We start from the raw sequence: 27320 nt of genomic DNA, 5'->3' as shown, positions 1-27320 counted from the left end.
AATTATTATGTTTAAAATATAACATCTGGGATAATTTTCACAGTAGGTCGGTATTATATATGAGGATGTAAATACAAGTTAAGAAAATCATTTAATAGCAATAAATAAGTTATGTAGTGTATTTATTTGCATCTATTTGTCATACAGATGTAACTTCTCAATATTCTCATTACAGCATGTCATTTACATTCGTGAAATACAATATATTCCTACGGATATAGAAAGTGTATAAACAGAGTATCCAAAGTCGTATCCTGCTTCAAGACACATAACTTTTCCCGATCCCCTTAACGTCACGGGAAGAAACACAAATTCTCTTTAGAACGGAATGTCGTTACTTAGAGTCTCATTCGAATACGTTGAATATGCTTTTGTATATTCATCTCTCTCTCTCTTTCGCTTTGTTTATGTGTGTGTGTGTGTGTGTGTGTGTGTGTGTGTGTGTGTGTGTGTGTGTGTGTGTTGCGGAATATCCCAAGTTGAATACAACATTTGCCAAGTATATGAGCATCATCGTCATCGAATACCAGAAATTGAAAATCGTGTTTCTTCAGATTGGGTTTGTGTGTTCATGTTAGCTCACTGGTAGAGTACGGACTTGCCAATAAAGAGGTCTTGAGTTCAAAACCTACAGCTAATTATCATTCTTTTGTTGGTAGGATTGCACAGAAATCGGATACAAGGAGTGGTTTACTTCTAGAAATATTTTCAGAAGCGTTTAGGTAGCCCTGAAAAGGGCTGTTTTCGGGAGTTAAGGCGGGGACATTAATATTGTGTCCAAGACCCTTCTGAATTTATTACACGCTCCATTCTTCTGGGCATGGAATCTATTACATGGGTGACAAATCTATCTCCTTCCCCTACCTCCAGCCATGCTTCGGAAACAAGATGCCACAGGTCATCCTGAGTTCTTGGTGGATCTGCCTCAGGCCAACTTTCCCTTAGAGTACGCTTCACTTCTGCCCACATATTTTCCATGAGATTGAGGTCTGCTCCACGAGCGGCCAGTCGATTAAATCAATCTCAGGGTGCCCTGCGAACCATTCCTGAATCACACGGGATGTATGTATTGGCGACTGGTATAGCTGGAACTGAATTACACCATCAGGCTGAAATACTCGTACAGATAGCACCATGATATTATTGATAATGTCTAAGTACTGAGCATTGTCCAGATGTCCTTCAATTCTATGAAGCTGTCCTGCTCCGCGACTGGAAATCCAACCCCAACATAAAATAGATACATGGCCACTGCGATTGCAAGCAGCCACATATCCATGGTCATATCGGGTGCCTCTCGGACGATACACAAAACTGCGTCCCTCCTTTGATGTGAATATGGATTCATCTGAGAAAACTACGTTTTCCCAATTGAGACCCACATTCGCCTGTGCAAACGCGAGACGGTAAATTTTGTGGTCGCCGGAGAGTTTTTCCTTCACGGCAGCAACACGGCCACGTAACCCAGCATGACGAAGCCTTCGCAGAGCTGTATGCTTACTACCAGGAAAGAGAGGAACCTCCCTTAGCTGTCTAGACGTCCTTAGTGGGTCTAACCGGGCTTCGTTTACTAATCTCGCATCTTGGGCTTCGGTTGACACATGCGGACGACCAGGAGATCGTAAATTATCAGTCTGACCTGTAGCACCATATTTCCGAATCCATCGCCTTCCTGTAGAGGCCGGGACACCTACTCGCCTGCTAGCTGCAGTTGCAGAATAACCTTCCAACTCCCATAAAGTAATTACTGCTGTACGTCTATCCATAGTTACCAATGTTCTGAGCTGTGAGAAGGAAGCAATAGGTAAAAGCTAGTACCTGACGTGTGATTGGTTACTTGCACGACACGCCTATTGTGGGGAACAGCGTTGCCAGATCTAGCATAATGATGCTAGATCTAGCATAATTTGCATGTCTCTAGCATCTAGCATCTTGCTTTTAGCATCCTGCCCAAATCTAGCACAATTTCAGCAAGTTTGTCAAAAAGCCGTAAAACCTGGAGATGAGAAAGAAGTTGGTCGTGGGAAGAAAAAGAACGGCAGAAATGTATCCTCTTCCATTGATTCATACAGTCGGTAAACCATACAGGCAGTCTTATTTTTCGAAGTAAGTTCGAAACGTCTTTGGGCTTTTTTGTGGCTCCACCCAGGGTTTTCTAATCCTTTAACTCCGACGCATGGGCGGAGCTATGGGGGCCATTCTCCCCCCAACTTTTTGACAACTTCACCATCTTTATTTCTGACTTCATGATCATATTTATTCCTGAAATGACAGCTCCGAGACCGACCAAAAATCTGCCCCCCCCCCCAGCAGACGATTCCCAACTCCGCTTATGCTGCGAAGTAATTTTCTTTCAAAATATGTAAACAAAAACTTTGCATTCATTTATACGACATATACGCCATTGAATCTGGCAACGACTGCATTAATTTAGTTGAGTTAAAATTTTGGTGCGTGAAGTATTGACTTCTATCCATGCATTCTTGCTCTCTGTGTATTTTAAGTTACGTTATCGTATCTCAACTTCGTTTTTTTAAACTCCTGAATTAGTAATTATGAGGATCTAGCATAATTTGACCGAATCTGGCATAAGTTCGATCAGGTTTTGGAATAATTCCGAGCTGTGAGTCTGGCAACGCTGGTGGGGAACGACTTGGTCAACGACTCGCGAAAGAAATCTGAAAATGGTGCGCCGTAATAATAATATTAAAAACAGTTTTTATAAAGGAATATTAATACATACGAAAAGCTGTTTAAAGAATGAATTGTTATACTGACTTTACACGTATAAAAACATATACCATATACCAAACAGATTGAGCGATATGATGATAGCTGTTTTGAGACAAACACTTTCGAAGTCCAACTTCGGGTATCTTCGGAAAACAGTAAACTAAAGCTGCTGGTTCGAACCTCCAAAGCCAACCTTAGTAATCCGGAAACGATGTACAGATATGTTTTTCCTTCTGTTAAATATAATAAGACATGTTGAAATGGTATTAAGTGTAGAAAAAAGTAACATTGAAATACTTAATGATACAATATTTCGAGACTATGTATTCACACTCTCGTTTCGTCATTGTGATTTCCATACGGAAAAGAGCATTTACGTATGAGCTCAGTTATATTTCAGAAGCAGCTTCCGAAAAGCGGTCATATTAGCTCAGTGGTACACCACCGAGCGCTTAAATCGTGAGTTCGATACCCGTTCAGGTGAAATTCTTTTATGATATTCTACTTTCCTCAATGCATGAAAATTATGTAAAATAGTTACATTACAATTCATCAGTTGTATATATCAGTTGAATATATATATTCATATCATCAGTTGTATATATCAGTTGAATATATATATTCATATCATTTCACGACATAAGTAATTCTTATCTTTAAAATATAACATCTGAGGTATTGACAGAACGTCGGTGTGTTATGTGTGAATATTGAATACAAATTTAAAAAATCGTGTAATAGCAATAAATAAGTTATGTAATGTATTTATTTGCAGCTACTTTCATCGCAGATAACTTCTCAATATTCGCATTACAGCATTTAGGTAGAGCATATCGAAAATCGGATCGTGGTCCAAGGCAAAAAACTAGCTAGCCCCAAACTGTCACGCAAGAAATTCGCGAATCGCAAAAGTAAAGTGAAGAGATTGAGAGCGGCAATTCCTTAATCGCTCTCTCTCACCTCTCTCTTATCTGCATTTATACACATAAAAGTGTATGTATGTATGTTCCAACATAACTCATGTATGCCTAGAGCAGGGTTTCTCAACCTGGGAGTCGCGGCCCCTAGGGGATCGCGAAGATAGGCGGAAGAGATAAATATAGTTAGAATCTAATACCAGAAATTATTTTTAAATATTATTTTTAATTTTGTTCTGATAAGCATACTTTTATTTTTTATACACATTGTAAAGAACAATAAAAAATAAGTCTACTGAACATTTTCAAAGGGTGTAGAATTCGTGTTACTATTCGGTTCAAAGTCTCTTGTCGTCGCGAATTCTGTCGAGAAATTTGAAGCTTAAAATATACAAAACGATAATCATGCCTGTTGTTCTGTATGGTTGCGAAACATGGTCGCTTACTCTGAGGGAAGAACATAGACTGAAAGTATTTGAGAACAAGATCCTTAGACGAATATTCGGACCCAAGAGGAACGGGAATGGGGAATGGCGGAAACTTCATAACGAGGAACTACATAATTTATACGGTTTACCCAACATTGTTAGGGTCGTCAAGTCTAGAAGGCTTAGGTGGGCAGGTCATGTAGCTACAATGGAAGAAAGTAGAAACGCTTTCAAAATCTTGACTGGAAGACCGATCGGAAAACGACCATTAGGAAGACCTAGGTGCAGATGGGAGGACAATATTAAGATGGATCTCGCTGAGATAAGAATACAAAGTAAAAACTGGATCCAATTGGTTAAGGATAGAAGTCAGTGTAGAGCTTTTGTGAACGCGGCATTGAACCTCCGGGTTCCATAGGCCATAGAGTTAGTTAGTTAGTAGAGTTGTTTAAAAATGAATTTAAATCAAAGAGGTATGATATAAAACTAATGAGAGCTGTATATAGAAATACTAGAAAAATACACATGCAACAAAACCTGCACATTGAAATACAATTAAAATTAAAACCTAATGAGATACCTAAGCATGGTGTAATTTCACTAGTGCAGCAATGTCCGGTTCAATCTTCATGACGAACATTATCAAACCATTTTCAACTGATAAGCGATTTCTTATCTTTGTTTTAATGTTTACCATAAAAAAAACACACTTTCGCACAAGTACGATATAGCAAATGGAATTATTACTTTTAAAGCAGCAATCCCCAGACCAGGATATTCTTCTCTCCTTATCAGGCAGAACTTGTCCAAGTCTTCGTTACAAAAAAAAACAGTTGCAAAGACTTGTCGCATGATCATTCTATTATTTGGTCAAGAAGTTGTGGGCTTAGATCGAATACGTTAATGGCCTCTTCAATGAAGGAGTTTAACATCCATCTTGAACCAGCACCTTCGTCATTGGGAATATAGATATTACAGTTACTGTATCCACTGTCAGTGCCGGGCGCCGAGAAAAGGGGCCACACATTTCGGAGGAAGTGTGTTACTCATGTTAGGAAAGTACATGTGCACATGTGTAAAATAGAAGGAAAAACGTAATAAAATGTGCTGAAAATTAAGGAAAGGTAGGGTTTATTTTGAAAATGTTATTGAGCTTCGTGCCAACCATGGTGGCGCTTCGTAGCTAGTCTGTCGACGTCACTCATATATACGGTGACATCGTACTATACTCTCGCTCCGGGCACTGATTTTCCATGGCACTGTTCACTATAAACAAAAAAATGGATTCTACTATTATAGAAATAGGTATGTTAAAAATCCCACACAAGCTTATTATAAAACAAATTATAAAACGGTCGCTGGCAAGAGAGTGTGATAAAAGGGGATCGTGACAGAATTAGATTGAGAACCACTGGTCTAGAGTAATTTTAACCACGTTTCTTATAGTTTCAAAAAGATTGCTGTCGGGTTACCTATGGTGAATGGGAGGGGGATACATATAAAAGATTGCTAGAAAATGATCGATATTAGATTCATAGTTTTCGGGGTCGCTTAGATTAATAGTGAGACTTTCAATTTCGCTTAACTCCGATTAAGCTCTCATTAGTAGGGATGGGCACGAACGACTTTTCTTTGAAACTCGACTCGACTCGAAACAGACATCTTTGAGGTCTACTCTTGGACTCGGCGCGAAAAATATCTTCCAACTCGACTCGGATTAGAGTCAAGTCGAACCAAAACGAGCCAAATCCTGTGTGTAGTCCTACCTAGACAATACATAGACAATAATTATTCTATCATCAATTATACTACTATTACTACAAATAATAATAATAATAATAATAATAATAATAATAATAATAATAATTATTATTATTATTATTATTATTATTATTATTATTATTATTATTATTATTATTATTATTATTATTATTATTATTATTATGACAACACCGTGTACAAACATGAACAATAGATGGTTAGTAAAGGAATACTAAAAGCTAGTTGACTGCCGACGTCGGTAGTCATGAACTCTACAAGGCAAAGACATCGTTCATTACTCTAAGCTGTAAGCGTCGGTGGACTACAGATGGTCAACTATTGACCTCTCGCCAGAAATTGGTGGCCCCGCAGCGACGATCCGTGGTGGCCCAAGTTCCATTTTGAAAACTTTACCACCAGCAGCAGAGACGCGATGAAACGCCAACGAACCACAAAATTACTCTCCCAAAATATGTCAAAATGCTTATATGTGTGATTTGTTTATATTTAGGTGAATCAAAAAAACACAAAACAAATACCCGGGGTGGACGCAAACTATCAATATTACGATTACTAGGCACGTGTTCTCCTGACTTCCCCACGGAAACGATCATAAAAAGCTTGGTTGTTGAAGGATAAATCATTGACGTCTTAATTTAGCCAACCAGAGAAACCCCTACATCTCGAGTTCTAGAAGGTGATACCGCGAACCGTTTCAGATTTATTGCTTCCTGGTGGAGTACTATCCATGAGCAAAATTTGAGCATAATAGCCGACATGCATCTTCGGTGCCTCTTATCTTTAGTACAATTTTAACCAGAGATGGTGTGGGTCAATGAAAATTTGATCCACAACCCACCATGACCCACTATCACCCACCACCCAAATGCCCCATTGGCCCACTCTGACCCATCAACCATCGTGATCCACTCTGACCCACCACCAACTATGAACCACTCTGAACCATTGCGACCAACTCCGACCCACCAAAACCCATCGACATCAACTCTGACCGATGGCCCACGTCCTCCCCTCCATTGACTAAAGAGGTTACACTTGTAATAAAACAAGACTGTGAAATTATCACTTATCGGAGTTTGAATTTCTACCGTCAATGGCTCAAGCACCTCTCTGTTACAATACTGGTGGGTCTGACCTTTACGATATATAATGGCAAAGTGTTTCTCATCTTCCAAATTAAAATGAATTTAAATTTATCATATATAATTATTTCTTTGTTGCCTTACAGACACATTTCAGTAGAAAATAGGGTGAAATTTGAAAGTTTCAAATCAAGGAAAAGTAGACCAACGTTAAAAAAAAAAAAAAAAAAAAGAGAGAGAGAGAAACTAATTTTCTATTTAATTAAGCATGCCGTACTAATTGAAAATGCCCATGTAATTAAGTTTAGAATACAAATTTTATGGCCGTTTTTCTCTAACTTTATGGCTTGATTGCCTTATGCTCGGAACGCTCCATACATTAAACACCAGCTTCAGCAATTATAAATAGAAAGCAGTGGGTATAAAATTAAAAAAGAACTTTAGTTTGCATTACTCAATTTTTTTCTCAACTAATATCAATCGTTTTCGATTATTTTTACAAATCAACCCACTACCAATTTCCAATATATAGAAAATGCACCCCCGTCCCCCCGCTCATAAAAGATAATTTTAAAAAATGCCAGGACATATTTGCTTTATTTTTAATAAAGAGTTATATGTTGAATTTCAGCTCTCAGTTGAACGGCTTGTAAGATACTAAATTTTTCGCAAAAATTCGGACTTCTACTCCCCCTAAGGATATGTATTATAATGAAAGTGACAAGCGTATGGTAACTTCCCAGTTGGGAATGGAGCCTGATTATATACCAAACGTCAATTCATTTGACTTTGCAATTTGACCGTGATGATTACGCAGACATAGTTACTTTCAATTTTTTATGATACATATCCTTATTTCATATGTTACAGATGATTCAAAAATATTTTTTCAAGCAGTTAGCTCCTCTAGAATCTCACAGGCTGCATCCCAAAATCCAACTCCTACTATCCTATGACAATCCAAAAGTGACTGAACTTTTTTTATTAGGAACAAATGACAAAAGAAAAATGGAGATCTTGAAAGTAAAATGTAGAAAAGCTCGGTGCCCCCAATAACTACATATTTCTCCACCCCTTCATCCCGAACTTAAAAATAAAACTTAATTCGAATATGGTTAATTAGTGAATTTATTACAGTTAAATTCCACTCACTACATGCTACAGCTACAACTATGTAACAAAAAATAACAACTGTGAAACATGTTCTGAATTACTATTAGATTTCTTACGCTATTATTAAACATATTAGAATAGTAAAAGAGGATTGATCGTGAAATAGTATATTTGCTCTTGATTTATAACTTTTTTCATACGGAAAAAATTAAAATATTATTCAAGTTTTAAACTTTGCACTCTGCAAATATGTTGCCCTCTAGGCAATGGGACTAATGTGAAATGTGGATTAATGTGGACTAATGGGAATTGCTGCACTGTTAGCAGCGCTGAAAACTTACGATTCGATTCTAATATCGAATGATTTCGATATCTTTATGTCGCTACGTAACCACCCTGGGTGCTAATGGAAGCTTAATTGGACTTGAATTGAAAGTAGAACTATTCACCTAAGCGACCACGAAACTATAGATTCGATACTAATATCGACCCGTTTCTAGCATTTTTGATATGTATCCCGACAGTACTCTTTTTCCAGAGTGTAAGAAATATAGTTAAAATTGCTCTAGATATATCAGAATTATGTTGAAATACACACATAAATCCACTTTTATATTCTGTATAAATAGAGAGTGAGCGAGCGAGCGAGCGAGCGAGCGAGAGAGAGCGACTCAAGGCATCACCACCTCCACATTGCAAAAGCATATATCAGGAATTGAATTGAAAATCTATGTAAAGACTTTCTGCTGTGGCATGCTTCATAAAGACAATTCCAGTCTGCTCACGTGACCTTTGGGGTTCATGATTTTTTTTTTGCGAGCGTTCCGACTTTGGATTCTCTGTTTATACCTTCTGTTTATGCATCGAATAACTTTTCAAGAACATAAATGACATTCTGTATTATGAATGTTGAGAATTACCCTCTATATGACAAATAGTTGCAAATAAATACACTACATGATTTATTTATTGCTATTGAACGAGTTTCTTAACTTGTATTTACATCCTCATACCGACCTACTGTGAAAATCATCTCAGATGTTATATTTTAAACATAATAATTACTATGTTCTGCAATGATTATGTTATATATACACAACTTATGTATTCTAATGTAATTATTTTATATAATTTTTCATGCATTGCGGAAAATATAATTTTAAAAAAAGGATTAGCCTAGACGGGATTCGAACCCTCAACCTCATGATTTGAAATCCGACAGCTTACCAATGAGCTAACACAATCTTCTAGCGATGGATAATGGATCTCAAGATAATTATGACATTCATTTCCATTACAAACGCCGTTTCTGTTCTACTTTGACTTTTATTTTAGTACTCAGGCGATAATTATGTTCTATTTCTTAACTTTGAGCATTCTTTTACATATGGAAAGATTCCTTAACGTATTTAAATGTTCCATTACGTATGGAGAGCTAAAAGACAAACAAGCATGTGCTGACATTGAAAAAAAAAGTTTCGAAATATTGTATCATTAAGTATTTCAATCAATGTTGCTTTTTTAAACACTTGGTAACAAGTCTTATTATATTTAAAAGAAGAAAAACACATCTGCAAACTTTTTCCCGATTGCAAAGGCTGGCTTGGAGGTTCGAACCTGGCTTACTTTTTCCCGAAGATACCCGAAGCTGGACTTAGAAAATTATTGCCTCAAAACACCAGTAAAGAATGCGCTCAACCTTTTTGAGACAAGGTGTACCTTGTAGTACGTGTGGACCAAGTGTGGACCAGGCAAAGGAACGAACAAGTGTATATCGAATCATTCCAGGGGCCTCAGTGACGTTCGCCAAATATGAACACCAAATATAGACCTATTAATTTATAATAAAGATATAATTCATGTTTTATAAAATAAATGTTTCAAAATGTCTTATATGACATACAGTAAATATTTTCCAGCGTAAAATAATGTTTTTCTTGTGAAGTTCACTTCCGAAACTTTGTGCGTTCGATTAGGGAATTTCCCGAGTACTTCTTTCAAGAAAATTATTTTAAAACAATTAAGAAAAATATAATTCTTACTGTATAAAGTAAGTGTTTCAAAGTGTCTTAAATGAAATTAAATATTTTGGATCATAAAATAAATAGTGTCCGTGCAGGTGTGATGGGCAAGACGAATGACCTAGTGCACTTGACCGTGATCAAATCGTAGGTGCCAGACGACTGATTGGCTCGAATTCGGAAGTGGCTGCGGCACTTGGATATTCAAAGGTAACTGTCAAGCAGTATCGTGAGTACTTGGCTTCCGGTAAAACCGCACCCACACGGGCAAACTGCCGCGGTCAGGGGCGTGTCGACGACAGGGGTAGACGCTGAGTGGCCCGCATCGTAACAGCCGATAGACGAGCCAAAGTGCGTCAAATCGCGGAGAGGTTGAATGGAAGACAACCACGCCGTGTCAGCAACCACACAATTAGCAACCATCTGCTCGCCATGGGATACAGAAGCCATCGACCCACGCGAGTATCCCTTCTAACAGCACAATACAGGAAACAATGTCTAGCATCAGCAAAGGAACACTGTCTCTGGACCGTGGAAATGTGAGAAAAGGTTTCCTGGACAGTTTTACATTGGTACATACCGATGAACCGGTAAGGATGCATCGCCAACCGCAAGAGGAAATAGATCCACCGTGACAGATGGTAATCGTGCAGGCCGGTGGTAGTGGTATTCTCATCTGGGGCATGTTTACGTGGAGTGAAATGGATCCAATAACACGTGTAACACAGTCCCTCACAGGAAAACGCTACCGCGATATTCTGGATGACCATGTCATGTCATTTGCTCGGGTGCTACTTCCAGGTGGTGATCTCATCTTGTAGCAGGATAATGCGCCGGCCCACTGTTCTAGGATTGCAGAAAACTGGTTTGATGAGCAATCCTCTGATCTGGCAACACGGTCATTGGACCTCAATCCGATCTAACACATCTTGGACGCCATAGAATTACGCCTTCGGACGTGGACCATCTTCTAACTAACCTGGAAGTTCTGTGGGAAACTTTGCAGCTGATATGGATTAAAATTCCACAACAACACTTCAGGCGCCTCGTGGAATCTATGCCGCGATGGGTAGCCTCTGTTATCAAAGCGAAAGGTGGTGTTACATGTATTAGGTAGTGTCTATAATTCAACTGGTGATCAGTGTATATTGTCTTCCTTTTTATAACTACAAGATTTTTAAGTTCAGCAGTTTAATAGATGCGCAGAAGAATCTAAGCACAATTATAAAACTAGTACGTATTAGTAAGTAAAAAATAGTGAAAATCATGAATAAGGATATGATGGTATTTGCTGTAAATAGGATACAAAACGCACCTCAAATAATTCCGGTAAGTATATTTTCCTTCACTTTTAATAATTAATCCCTTGTTTAAATCACCATTTTTACTTTTTCCTAAATTTATATTTTCAAGCACTAATAGATAAAACTTTAAAGTACATTGAACTTTTGGTAACGTCAACGCGGAGAAAGTGATCACTATTATATAACCTATAATATTAGAAGTATAATAAAGAAAGAATGACACATTTACGTTTATTGGCTTAGGACCATAAGGCAAAAACTAAGCAATGGGGAAATTTTCAAGATGGCATGCTGCTTAATTAAAATGGAGGGAAACCAGCAACTAGAGTTTTTTTTAGTTTTACGTCCCACGGTTATGTCGGTTAGGCTAAAGGAGACGGTGATGATGAGAAATAAATGAAATGGTGGAACGAAGAAAGTGGGAGGAAACGGGAGAACCCCGAGAAAACCCACGCACACGGTGTTCGTCCACCACAAAGTTCACTTGGCGGAAGCAGGGTTTGAACCCGAGACCCCTAGCACCAGAGGTGAACCAACCAGAGTTTTGGGAATCTTTTATAGTCCAGAAGGTATAACGTCGTTGGCTTCCCGCGCTTGGACCTGCTCGTCACTGGTTGTGTCGTAAGAGGGTAGCCATTCACCACCAACCGTCTACTGCGCTCAGTGAGCCACGAGTAACCACACTGTTCACTCCTCATAAACGTCACTACAACTTTTGGCGGGAAGCCAACGACGTTATACCTTCCGTACTATAGTATAATATCAATACATATAACATATTCAAACAGGTTTGATCTCTTTTTTTAAAAAAAAGTCTTTAAGTTTGATCGATTTTTGTTGTAATTGCATTGTAGGACTATTTATTCAAAAAGGCGGAAAAACCGCAACTGGATTTTTTTTTTTTTTTGCAGGATAACATCAGTAAAACATATTTCAATATATTTCATCTTCATTTTGAAACGTTTATCTCTAACACTAAGTTCAATGGACACATAGGCTTACATACAGAAACATAGTGCGAAAGTTTACTTTCACAGTTCTTGCGCACCCCCTGCCGACGCCACTGTTTACGAACTACTTACCAAACTAGCCGGACTTCCAAACCTGTTGATAATTACCGGAAATTGCAATGAAAAGCCACTAAAGGTAGAGATCACTAAACAGTCTCTCTTTTTCTTGATGTTAAATGACTTATTCATATGCTTCGACAGAAATTGTGCGCAGTCTGACGACGTTTGAAGCTTCATTGCGCATCTCTGACATTATATATCGTGACAATCGTTTTAAAGCTTATAAAATTTCCAATAACTTTTATTTGAGCACTTTTTTCATATTTCTACTCTGTTAAGTTCTATGAGGCAATGAAATAATATGTCTCCTAATACAGATCCCAATTTTTCACTTTATTCTAAAGTTATGCAAAAATGGTTACTCGGAGAAAAGTGATAATAACTTATTACATTGCCTATAATATTACGTGGAATAAGTATAATAAAGAAAGAATGATCCTTCTACGTTAATTAGTTTAGAAGTTATGTGGCATAAACTAAGTGCATGTGAGAAATCCAAAATGGCAGACTATTTATTCAAAATGGTGGAAAACCCGCAACTGGATTTTTTGGGATTTTCTGGAGGTTAATGAAGAATAAATCACGAACAAATTCCAGAAGATCCCATCTTTTTATTCTAAATGTCTACCTCAAACCTTATTTTGACTGCACTATGTATGTTGGTAAGTAGTTTGATAACAAATTATGAAGAAATTTCGAGTAAAAGAATATAAAAAAGTATTGAAAAAGATTTTACAATATCTACGTTCCTTCCTCTGTTCATTCAATATAACAATTTTCCTTTCACTAGGACCTCAATTTATAAAAAATGTACACGTTTTCTATTATAAAAAAAAGTTACATATCCAATAATGTCTTGAAAAATATCTGCGTTCCTTTCTCTGTTGAATCAAATATTAACGAACTTTCTATCCACATAATTTTGGTTTTTATTATTTATTCCGGCAATTACTATCTGTTCCAAATTACAGGTTAAAGAAGTAATAGAAAATTGTTTCTCAAATAACATGTTTGATACCCCAGAGAAGTGATAACGAAAAATTACGATGGAAAATGTCCATACTATTACAGAACGCCATTATGTTTTCGAACGCTTCAAAATTCCCTGACTAGTAGTAGAAATTCTAAGAATTCCGTAACTTTTCTACATATTTCACGAAATTTTTTAGAAATTATTTTTGTTTCATCCTTCCTTATTATTTCATTTCTGGTTTCGAAGGGGGGTCCGGACCCCCCTTGGCTACGTACCTGGGTCAAGTTTTAGAACACTCCCCCTCCCTGTTCCAAGAGTCCAAATCAAGAAAGTGTTCTTTTCAAAAATTAATTTTTAAAAACATCCAAATAGGAGGACTCCGAACAACCGTGGAAATAGATGAAATTTTCTCACATGTAGGAAACAGTGCTGGCCTTAGGTGGTGCGAGGCCCGATTGGGAACATTTTGCTGGGCCCCAGGTTTACAACTAATTTGCACCAAAGTCTGTAGAACCAATATATACAGGGTGGTCCGAAAGTGGGCGTACCCCTAATTGGTGTTTTCGGACGGTTTTAGGTTTTACCCACATTTGTCTGGTAACATTGCTATCCATCTTCATTTGTTTTCTGCTGTTTTCTGGTCGCAGTCTTACCTGAATCATACGTTCTCTAGCCACTGGATTGGAAGAGGTTGTGCATCTTCACCATCTCCCTTTGCCTGGCCTCCAAGAAGTCCCGATCTGAGGACACCTGACAACGCTCTCTGGGGTTTCATAAAGCAAAAAGTAAGAAATACTCGATATCATACAACGCAGGAAGTACGACCGGTATGAAACACGCCTTCATCATCATGACTCCGGAGTATCTCCGCAAAACATCTGCGAGAACTTGGCGCAGAATTTAGCTGTGTTACGACATGGATTGTAATCATACCGATGTTTATGACTCTTAAGACTTCAACGTAACTGTGTACAGACATTCTACCATAACTAACACAATACTGTTGAAACTAAAGGGGGTACGCCCAGCAGCGAGGCTATATGAAACATGGACCTACTGATTAACGTGCAATCCGAACCACATGAGTTCCAGCCGGGAATCGAACCCGGGTCTCCCACGCCAAAGGCGCGTACGCTAACCGCTTAGCCACGGAGGAGTTCAAATATATTGTAAGGATCCCCACATCATGACAAAAGCACATGTCGACACAACAACGTGTTATTGATTGTAAACAGTGTAGCAGACGAGAATCCGACACGGAAGACACCGAGGAACGCCGAAAGAAGATCTCACGAAAGGATCCGAAGAGGCCAGATAAAAGCCCAACCATCGAGGGACCTGGTATCAGTCGACCAACTGATCGCTTAAACATTACCTTCCTATGTCGCAGTAGACTAGGAGCACCTCTTCCTTTAACTTATGTCGCACTGGACTAGGGATCCCATCTTAAACTTATAATCCTAATCTAACCTACAACCTGCTAAGTGTTCTGGAAACTGTCATGAGTGGAAGGGACACCCGGCAAAACATTTAATATTCTTTCACTTGGTCATTGAAGAAGAGACATTGAATTAAAAACATTTGATATTTTGTAATAAAATTTGGTGAAGGGAAAAAGTCGCCCGGACCATCATTTAGACTCTACCTATAAAGTCATTGCGATATACAGTAAAACGAGGAACAAATCAACCACCTCCGAGTTCGTGGGTAAACAGTACGCTATAATAAAATATTAAAATATAAATTATTGCACCTTATTCTCGCTTATCTTATAACCGAAGGAGGATAATAGACTGTAATATTTGTTAAATGGTGCTGAATCGGGTAGAATTTACCAACTTTTTCACAAAACGGGCTGAAAATGCCAGTGTGATACCAACGGGCCGATGAATGACAAAAGGGCTGAATTTGGTACAATAGTACCAAGTATGGTAACACTGCTTCCACACATGCTTTTCCCAATATTGAAAGTCAATTAATTTGGTTTAGGGAAGGCGAACCTTTTATCTACTAAAGAAAAACGAAAAGGAAAGCACAGCACCCTCATGGTACCACGTGATGTTATCCTACCTTCTCATTGGTGTAAAAACCGCTCGAGCGATTTGCACGGAGTTCTTTCCCTGATGCGAGAACTGTTCGAGCAAAATAAGCATTCATCTCAATGCTGGATACCTACTTTTCGTTCAGTATCTACTGGTTAGGTGTGAGTTTACTGTGTAGTCCTGTTCTTGTATTGTAATACCACTCATCTCGGAATAGGAAGCGAAGTAGCTCGCGTGGTAGAGCATTGGCTTTGCATTCGGGAGGTCGCGGGTTCGATTCCCGCTGCCGACCATCCTGATTGGTGTTTTCCAGGGTTTCCCTCAATCCTACCAGGCAAATGCCGGGAGGTACCTACTAACACAGGCCCTGGCCGATACCTTCCAAAATCCTTTCCATTATTGTTGTTGTTGTTATTGTTATATATCCAGTATAAAATGGCCTCAGAGCTGTATCTGATAATTGTTAAATTAATTAATAAATAAATAGTACAAAAAATAAACAGCTGTAGTTAGCGAGAAATAATTTAAGCAACTCATTCGTTGTAATTCAGTTATAGCACATAACGTCACTGGGCTCTCTTCAGTGAATAAGTGTTCGAAATGAAATCTTTAAGTTTTTACGTCCCACGCTTATGCCGGTTAGGCTAAAGGAGACGGTGATGATGAGTGATGAATGAAAATGGTGGAATGAAGAAAGTGGGAGGAAACGGGAGAACCCCGAGGAAACCCACGCACACGGTGTTTGTCCACCACAAAGTTCACTTGGCGAGAGCTGGGACTGAACCAGGGACACCAAGGACCAGAGATGAACGCTCTACCACTGAGCCACCGCGGCCCTGCCAGATAGTTCAATGAAGCCAACAATAATGATTACAATTTAGGGATGGTACCGAGACTACTGAGATCGATACAGACCTTTGTATTTCGAGACGAGACCGAAATGACACTAAACCCAGTCTCGAATAATGATGCACCATGTGCATGGGTTTTCTCGGGGTTCTCCCGTTTCCTCCCACTTTCTTCTTTCCACCATTTCATTCAGTTCTCATCATCAGCGTCTCCTCTAGCCTACCCGGCATAACCGTGGGACGTAAGATTTCACTTTTTCCAGCGATAAAAAGCAAGCCTGTTAATAATCTAAGAGCAAGGAAACTCATCTAGGTTTTGTTTCCCGTACGTAAAAAGTACTCTTGCATGTATATTTCAGTTGTATTAGTTAATTAATTTGAACCAGTAAAGCATGATTACATTAATGGATAAGTTTTCCGTGTACACTGTTGGCATAGAAATGTTATTACTCTCATATATTATTTAAGTCAAACAATGCGGAATGTACTCAGATTTAATTATGTGTATGGCATCATTATACAGTCATATTTGCTTATACTTGTAACGCTGTAGGATAATATGTACGTATTTTGTATACTTTGTATATGAAAATCGGCTCATTTGAGAAACGTCTCTTTCTCGTTAATTCGTTGAAACAACATAACAAAAATGAAATAGAATTAAGTACACAATACATATTGAGAAAAAAGATTAGTTCTGACTGGCTGGAGAGAAAAGTTACATCCAGACACCGTAAGATTTCTGCTTAAACCGTAATGAATATTTCGGTCTGTGTTCCACATCAGTTGGGGATGGACTCACGGCATTCAGCGGCAATAGATACGCATGTTACCAGAATGCTGTTATTGCAGACAGTGGACGAATGTAAAGACCATTTGGAGGAAGAATGCATTCGTACCACTGTAGCACATAAAAAGTCAAACATCCGAACAGATTGACAAGGAACGCGAACGCGTAATTGGACAGGAAAAACATACATGACTCCCGTACTTATGTAACCATAAGATGCAATGTTCTTAACAGCAGCATCCTGTAGACAGATGCCTTCGCACCAACATTTTTCCGCTGCTACTAGCAGGAAACACACTCCTTTCCCATCTACGATCGAGTGACTGCCCTTGATGCAGGTCAACATTTCGTATATACTTGTTGTCCATTTCCCGAAGACTGTTCTATGACATATTATATAAAAATGTCTTATACTCTTTCCAGACCCTTAGTTTATCTCTCGACATACGTATAACATTATAGCCTATAACTACACCGCTTCTTTACTTCTCATTGTGAGCCGCGCTGGCTCCGTGGTGGAGCGCAAACCTTTTGCTTTCGGGATCCTTAGTTCAATGCCATCTCTCACCAACATTTTTTATACCTATTGTACTGTTGTATAGGTTATACGCCGTACAGTATCCACACTATCCACGTGGTAATTTATTCCCTAAAAGTGTGGATAAGCACTATCCTCCAGCGGAATCTCTATGTTCTCTGCGTGGTATATTCTATTGACACCCGCTTGGTCCGAAAGTTACCAGATTTATGTAGGACTCTTCCAGATTACAGGGTATATTTTTTCTCCGTGCAGAATGACTATAGCAATGAGTTTCCCAGTTGCGAAAAAATATCATTGTTTTTATCAATTCTTTATTATTAATACCTACACACTCCATTTAATAGGTCGAAATTTAACCTCAAATTAAAATGGTTTTGCTTCACCTTTCTGATTTTTTTCTTTCTTTCTTTTTCTTTCTTTCTTTCTTTCTTTCTTTTTTTTAATGATTGGCTGAGTCCGTTATGACCACTCAATTAGCGTTTAGAACCAGTTTCTGGGATAATCCCACCCAACCAGGTACATTCTAGGAACGTGCCATTTAAGTTCCATATGTACCGTTTACGTACCTGGTACTTGAAACATGTACATTTCATATGCATAGCACGTGTCGCTAGGTACGTGCCTTTCGAGGAATTTCTGACACTTGAAAGGTACTTTTACATGCTTCACTGGAATGTGAGGAATGTGAATGGCACATACCCCATGTACCATGGCATGGTTGTGCGTAAGTTGCTTCGTATTGCGACTAGGGTTGCCAATTTAGCCACTTTGTGACGAGATCTGGCCATTTTGAGAACGTCGTTAGTCACATAATTTCCAAAGAGCCAATAGTGGCTTTTTAGCCATATGCTTTTCACTTCTATAGCCACTTTCTGAGTTTAGCCACATTGTAATATATTGTGTGTGTCATTTTGCAATTTTCTGACGTTTGATGCGTTCTCTAGGTTGTAACATTCTAAACCCCACTGGCAGAATTGTCCTCATAAAATTAGCATTGATGGTTATATTGTGACGTTACACAGCAGAGAATTAGTTCAAAACCTGTACGTTAAAACTAGACGTTAAATAAAATTTTCGGGAAGATGTAAGTTTAAGTATAAACTAACTCCTTAAAGAAATTCAGCCTGATAATATAGACATCCTTCAGGAAATGGTTATCCTTCCTTTTCCATTATTTGGCTATGAAACAAATGCCGGAGACATATACAACCGCTATATACAACAGTGTGGTGTTGGAATGTGTAATGATTAGGATGTGATGTTTTATTTTATTTTTTTGAAAGTTCAACACTTCCAATGTACCCGTAAAAATGTACTAAAGAAATAGTGCCCATGTTTTTTAAATATTCAATTAGAACTGGACAATCTACATGAAATTTGCAATCGATCAGTGAAAACGTCATCTTTCTAGAGCCTGTAGTTTCTGACAAGTAAACCTTACGTTTGGGTGAATCGAGTTGCTGACTGAGACACATATGAAAAAGTAGTACTAAATGTGGTCAGTATTTCAGTGAAGTTTTAGGTGCGAAGCTCCAGGGGTTTAGGAGATACAGCTACCAGAACATCACATGGAAGTACAGAATAGTCTTCATACAGTTGGAGGTAAAAGCTCTGTAAGACCTCTTGTAACGACAAAAGATAAATAACAAATATATGGGTACATATTAGGACTAGGGGGAAGTCATATAGTAAGGGTATATCTGACGGCGGCCATCTTGAAATCCGCCATTTTGAATTAAGGTTAAGTTTTTAAAATAGGAATAGGGTCATGTGATACATGATTTAAGACTCAAATTTAATCAGAAGAACAATGGTGACGTTAATTTTGATTTACGTGCAATTGGTAAAAAGTTACAGGGAAATTAAATATTGTTGCAGCATATGTATTAGTTCTTTACCCCACCTTGTAAATTTTGTTTTAATGATAATAATTAAATAAAAAGCAGGTGGATAAATATTAGGTCTATGGTAAGAGTTGCCTTAATGGCGGCCATGTTCAAATCCGCCATTTTGAATCAGCCAAAAGTTTTAAACAAAACGCATAACAGTGACACCTTATTAATAGCAAATTTTACCATAAATCCAACGGTATAACCATTTTTGCTTTATCATTAACCAGCATTTGTTATCGCATAAACAAGTTGCTAATTTAAATAAAAATGACCAAAGTGGAACTGAGTCATAATTGAACTTGGGTCTTTGGTGTTTTCCAGAAAAGTCTTCAATTAGTACAATCAATATGTAGTTCAGAAAAGAGTGCATGACTTGCACAAATGCTCTGCTCACAGTGAGCACACCTGACACAGGCAATCGAGTTACACTTGACACATTTGTCGTTAACAATTCCGTCAAAGAAGTAGTCGCAAGAAGCGATCCATTTAACTTTGTGCTGGTTAATGATAAAGCAAAAATTGTTAAAAATGGTTATGGTAAAATTTGCTATTAATAAGGTCTCACTGTTATGCGTTTTGTTTAAAACTTTTGGCTGATTCAAAATGGCGGATTTGAACATGGAAGCCATCAAGGCAACTCTTACCATAGACCTAATATTTATCCACCTGCTTTTTATTTAATTATTATCATTAAAACAAAATTTACAAGGTGGGGTAAAGAACTAATACATATGCTGCAACAATATTTAATTTCCCTGTAACTTTTTACCAATTGCACGTAAATCAAAATTAACGTCACCATTGTTCTTCTGATTAAATTTGAGTCTTAAATCATGTATCACATGACCCTATTCCTATTTTAAAAACTTAACCTTAATTCAAAATGGCGGATTTCAAGATGGCCGCCGTCAGATATACCCTTACTATATGACTTCCCCCTAGTCCTAATATGTACCCATATATTTGTTATGCACCTTTTGTCGTTACAAGAGGTCTTACAGAGCTTTTACCTCCAACTGTATGAAGACTATTCTGTACTTCCATGTGATGTTCTGGTAGCTGTATCTCCTAAACCCCTGGAGCTTCGCACCTAAAACTTCACTGAAATACTAATCACATTTAGTACTACTTTTTCATATGTGTCTCAGTCAGCAACTCGATTCACCCAAACGTAAGGTTTACTTGTGAGATCTCATTGTCGAGAAACATCTATGTGTATTTTAAAAGAGCTCCAAAGATGGCAGCACAATTCATTTGCATGTATTTCGGAGAAGGCTTACTAAAGGCAAAGGCCTTTGAACAATAATTTAAAAGGATAAACTTTGTGAAAAATATTTATTTCAGTAATTTATTTAAACTACACTCTTTTAAAAATATTTGTCTTTGTTATAAACGTGAAATCACAAATAACCGTAAATCAAAGGTTTGAATGCTAAGATTATAGGTTAGAGCTCGATCGCTCGTAAACACACTTAGCTGGTTTCCAGCTTTCTCACTAGAGGCACTCCTGTAGTGTCAAGTCTAGGCTGAGAATATTACGCGTTTGTGGACGCAAGCGTGGCAGTTCTCAGTTTTTGGGCGAGAGAGTGAGAGAGATCAAGGGTTTCACCCGAGTGGAGGCTGCACTACCGTACACATTAGTGTACTAATTTTTGGAAGCTTTTGCTTCATCATTCATCACTCATCACATCATCTGTACTGCAATAGACATCTGCTACACTTACATACACAGCGTTCTGGAAATCATCTTGTCCGGCTACTATGGCCAGTGGACAACATCCTGGTCTTCCGCCTGCAGTTCCTACAGCTTCCACTGTCTCTACGAAGGTAGAGAAGCGCAAAAGTTACAAGGACGCTTTTATCACTTCAGATCACGATCGCGGATTAGTGGGTAATCCTATCGACGGCGACCCAGCAACTAATCCAAAATCTCCTCCTCACAAAAAGCACCACGATGACAATATCAGCATCGCCAGTTCAGACGACAGCTCTCGCCTAATGATTGTTGATGGCATTCAACAATTTCCTCAGAAACCACAGACAGACATTCATAACTTTCTACTCCAGGATTATGATCCGAAATTCCGGAACACCAAACTTCTACTCCAGCAACTTCTCAAATATCGACCTCGTTCAGAAATCACACAGATCATTCAAACTCAAAACGGATACATTATTAAATCGCCATTACCTAACTTCGCAACAACAGTCAGAGACAAACATAGTTTTGAGATATTTGGGAAAACAGCAAAACTCACAAAACTGAACGACAACCGTAAGAAACAAATGCCACCACCCAGACGAACTCCTGTTCTATCTGTAGTCATCCGCGGTGTTGATCCGTCTTACAGTGACGAAGAAATCGAAGAGGAACTACACCACGAGGGATACACCTTCAAAAAATGCATTCGCATTAGAAATAATCAAGGAGCTACTTATATGGTCAGGGTACTGACAGAGTCGCAGGAAACTATTGACGACCTGCTTGAACACGGAGCATTCATATACAAGCAAAGACATAGAGTGGAACCATCCAAAACATCGCCTCCTCTTCCCATACGCTGCGATCGATGCCAGGAATACACTCATCCTACGCCTAAATGCGTAAATCCGTTTAAATGTGGCTACTGCGGTGGCCCTCATCCTACCCGCTCTTGTCCAAATATGCAACGGCCGCCTGAGTGTTCAACTTGTCATGAACGTCATCCAGCTTATAGCTATAAATGCAAAGCCAAACCTACTCCAGAAGAAGCCAAACCTGAACTAGTAGTTCCACTTAGGATACATGACGCACAGAATCAAACTTCCGAACCCAGCACATCTGATCAACCAATTACTATTAAACAGCTTCTTGCCTTCATTACTCTTACTCTACAAAACATCCATCCGTTTGCACGTCCATTAGTTCTACAACACGTCCAGTATGCTGCTCAATCAGTCTTCCATCTTCAGTTCCAAGCGACTTACAATGGTCCAACTGCCTACTTTCATACTTTCCCATCTTCACAAACCTTCTAAATATCATCTCAGTATGGACATTATGGGTATTATTTTTCTGTTTGCTAACATACGCTCTCTCTGCACCCACAAAATACTATTTGAACAACTGTTACTCGAAGAGAAAGTCGATGCTTTTCTCCTTAACGAAACACATCTGACTCCCAAAATGAAATGCAAATTTCCAGGATATACGATCATTCGCAAGGACAACACTTTACCAGCACGTCGGGCAAATGGCGGGGTAGCTGTTGGGTTTTCACCTCACATCCCATATCGTATCCACACTCCAGCAATTCAGAACCTTCCAGAAAATCTAGTAATCACTCTTTACTACAAATCCGATTATATTACAGTGGCCACTATCTACGTCCGCCCAGGGCATCCAATTCCTCTGTCATTTTTTCAATACATATCGAACACTTTTCAGCGTTACATCATTCTAGCCGATATCAATTTCCATAGTCGTTCCAATAGGGACCAAACTCATTTTTTGAATTTCATTCTCACCAATACGACGGGCACTTTTCATCACCTACCTAAACCAACCAGACCTGAATCAAATACCACACCCGATATCGCTATCACGTCTGCCTCTGTAACTCCACGCTCCACTATAGATGTCCTTGATCCTTTCGGGAGTGACCATGTGCCCATAAAACTCAGCATCAAATGCCGTACCCCCCGACCTCTCGACGCACCCCCACCTCGCGTGATCCCTCGATATGACAAAGCGGACTGGGAGAAATATCGAACATACCTCACTGAACATCTCGAAGGCCTAAATCCTCCTACAACAGAGTCAGAGTTATATCAATCATTAGAGACTATCACCAATCATATCAATGAAGCATCTGCACAATATATACCACAATCTCAATATGCACCACACAAACCTAAACTTCCACCACAATATCTTGCCATGGTAAAACGATCACGTCAGTTCTTCCGTGAATATACTCGCACAGGAAATCGAGAGGCACTTAGACATCACAGAGCACTCCAGCGCACTGTTCACAATTATGTTAAAGCCTTTAAATTAAGACAATGGATCAAAACTTGCAATTCTCTCTCCGAAACCTCTCATCCTACTCGATATTGGAAACGGCTAAACGCTCTTTCTGGCAAATATACCAAAACTTCATACCCGATCATCATCAATGACTCGCCTTTAGACTCTGATCTGGACAAAGCAAACGCCTTCGCCACTTATCTCCAAGATATCTTTACACCGCTCACTCCCGAACATCCAGTTCGCAATCACCCAGTGGATCACTTCGACTTTTCTTCACCTCATCTTCAGCCAAACAGTACTCACCCGCTTAATACATCACGTCCTCTTACAAAGCCCATCACTCCAGAAGATATTAGCACAGCTATTGCACGAAAACGAAACACCGCACCTGGCACTGATAACATCTCATATCGACATATCAAGGAAAGTCCATACGCAGTATTATATATTCTTTCTCTCATCTTTACATTCATCCTCCGCACTGGCTATATACCATTACAGTGGAAAACTTCAAAGGTACTGATGTTTCTCAAACCCAACAAACCCGCCGACTGTGTCTCCTCATATCGACCTATCCAATTGACTCCAGTCTTCAGCAAAATCTTAGAGAAGATTCTGGTATACCGTCTTCATACACATCTTTCCAGATATAATTTATTACCATCACATCAAGCAGGTTTTCGTCCAAATTTCAGTATTAATGATCAGTTATTCCGCCTTCTCAATTACATCACAAATCACTATAATACTTCCTGGCCATCTTGTTTAACTCTCTTTGATCTTGAAAAAGCTTTCGACAAGGTTTGGCACCATGGCCTTGTTTATAAACTTCTCAACTTTCGTCTTCCTCTTACTTACATCAGATTCATATATAATTTCCTGTTCTGTCGCCTAGCATATGTTACCATTAATCATACCTTCTCTCATCCAATATTTCTTCATTCTGGTGTACCGCAAGGATCGTCTCTTTCTCCATTATTGTATCTTCTCTATGTAGCCGACTTTCCAACTCTGCCCGATAATATACACGTTTTTCAATACGCAGATGACACCGCCTTCTTAGCGCTGGGCAAAACCATCCATCAACTAAATACTTCTATGCAATCCGCCATAGATTCATTTGTCCAATGGTGTAAAGTGTGGCGCTTAAAGATCAACGCTCTCAAGACACAAACTATAGTTTTCCTACACCCTAAAAAGCGCACAAAAGTACAGAGAAATCCCAAGCTCCTTCATCTCACAGTCAGTGATACACGTCTTCCACTCAGCAAAACAGTAACATATTTAGGACTTGTCTTAGACACACATCTCACTTGGAAGGCCCATTTGCAGCACATCACCACCAAAGCTTACAATCGTCTTAATTTACTCAAACGTCTTACAGGCACTACTTGGGGTCTCAGTCCAAAAACTGTACTCAATACCTATAAAGTATTTCTACGTCCGGTCATCACATATGCTCATCTAGCCTGGATTGCCGCACCACTCTCCTTCTACAATAAATTGAATATATTGGAACGACATGCACTGCGCATTGCTTACAGAATCAAACTACCCAGTCCGACATACGAACTCTATCAACGCATGACCTTTCCACATATTCTTTTCCATCTTGAGTCTCTCCGTCTTAAGTACATCACCACTCGTCTTGAGGATCGCCACCCACTCCTCATCGATACAATGACAGCACACATCGACTTTCCACTTCGTGCCCATCTTCTCCATACACCATTGGCGCTGCTTTTTACCCTCTATCACTACACTCTTCCTCCGAATCACCATCATCTCCTCTTAGCCGCAGAATTGAAGGCCGACGTCATCCCACCCTTCATATGTCCATCATTCGCACAGTAACTCCTTTGTAACTAATCTGGGCTCCCGCTGTCTTTTCATCAATGCTTGGAGTAGCCCCCAAGCGAGAAGAATAACATGCATCTGTCCACTAACATAACCCTGTATTGTGTATGCTGTGTATCGCACTTCATCACATCATGCTCATAACCTCCATCATCACTTCATGATTGTGATCCAAAGATCACAATGTCCCTCCGAAAAGTGAGATAATAAATAAATAAATAATAAATGCAATCCACAATCTTCCTTCATTGTTTCACCATTTCCTTTCTCTTTATCCTTCACCATCCACATATCAGTATACAAATATCACATAGACCAACTCTTCTTTCTATCAGTTCCCATGCATCTACCTTCCCATAGAGGGCGTAACCCTCGCACGGATGGCTAGCCGCGGCTAGCAAAAAAAAAAAAAACGCTCGTAAACATCTAAACTCAGAAGTCAGAATCGATCTTCGATTCATAGGTCTGAGAGCTACTAATATTACTTCTGTTCACTCAGGGAGGATTGCTCTGCTACAGACAATCGACATCCCCTTGAAGTCCGTATTGTTGACTCAAGTGGGAGCCCGTGGCCATCATCATCTATCCTCTTCATCATCTATTTTGTGGAGGGCCAGTGTTCACACTGACCGACATCTCCGCGAGGACGTATTGCTGCCTCAAGTGAGAGCCACAGTGGGCTTCCCCTAGCACCTCAACTCATCTCATTGCATTTACTCTCATCTTCATTGTCAGAGTCGTCTAACATCTCAAGGGATGGCATCAGGTGGCCATCCGGGACTACCGCCGTTACCTCCGGGTCCGTCTATCGAACCTACCTCGGTGGGTAAGGGGGCCGACCGCAGACAGCAAAATACATCTCACGGCAAGAATACTGGTAGATCCCGCTCTCGTACACCGGATAAAGCCAACAGCACTTCTCATCAACCACCGACTAAACGCCATCACACTGTTAGTGACTCCGAACAGTCTATTAGTTCAATGAATCTAGACGACGACAAAGAATTCCCATCTCTTCAGGATACCTCCAAACCATGTCTCTATTCATTTTTACTGACCAATTTTGACACCAAGTTTGACAATACAAAACTAGCCTTCCAACAACTGGTAAAATATCTGCCACGCGCTTCTGTAGCACAGATAGTTCGCACTCGTAACGGAATAATTTTCAAATCTTACGATTCTACTTTTTTAACTACTGTGCGAAATAAGTGCAGCTTTGAAATCTTTGGTAAGCACGCCAGTATGAAGCGCCTGGAACCCAAGGCATTTCGACAAGCACCGCCACCACGTAAAACCCCGGCTCTCTCAGTTGTCATTAGAGGGGTTGACCCTTCTCTAACCGACGACGAGGTCATGGAAGAACTTACTCTTGAGGGACACTCCATTCTAAAATGCATTCGTATTAAAAACGATCAAGGAGCTACCTACATGGTACGAATATTAACCAACTCTCAAACTACTATTGATGACCTTCTCACTCATGGTGCCCTCATCTATAAAAAGAAACATCGAGTAGAGCCATCGAAATCGCCACCACCTTTACCATTGAGGTGTGAGCGCTGCCAAGCATACAATTCACATCCAACATCGAAATGCACCCAGCCAAGCAAGTGTGGGTACTGCAGCGGAAACCACGAAACAAAAGCTTGCACTAACCTGACGAAGCCACCTCAATGCTCTACGTGCCCGGAACAACACCCAACATATAGCTATCGCTGCAAAGCACGGCCAACGGCTGAACCTTTAAATCCGGAGCTCACTGTTCCGTTGCGACCCGTCCTACCAGAAGTTCAACAACATGTAGCACCACAACCTCTTGATGAAGCAATTTCCGTACAGCAACTCCTTTCATTCTTTACCATCGCTTTGCAGAACATTCACCCGTTTCTACGTCAGCATATCCTCCAGGTGG

General features: G+C 39.3%; 1 protein-coding gene across 1 annotated transcript in view; it reads right to left on the bottom strand.

The window, feature by feature from the left end:
* Positions 1 to 27320, bottom strand: part of LOC145694516 (uncharacterized) — a 452605-nt gene that overhangs the window by 262072 nt on the left and 163213 nt on the right. The window lies entirely within an intron of this gene.

The sequence above is a fragment of the Thermobia domestica genome, chromosome 9 (assembly GCF_964235325.1).
Source record: "Thermobia domestica chromosome 9, izTheDome1.hap1.1, whole genome shotgun sequence".
Taxonomy (NCBI): Eukaryota; Metazoa; Arthropoda; class Insecta; order Zygentoma; family Lepismatidae; genus Thermobia; species Thermobia domestica.
The sequence above is the reverse complement of the archived record's forward strand: the minus strand, read 5'-3'. Positions and strand labels throughout refer to the sequence as shown.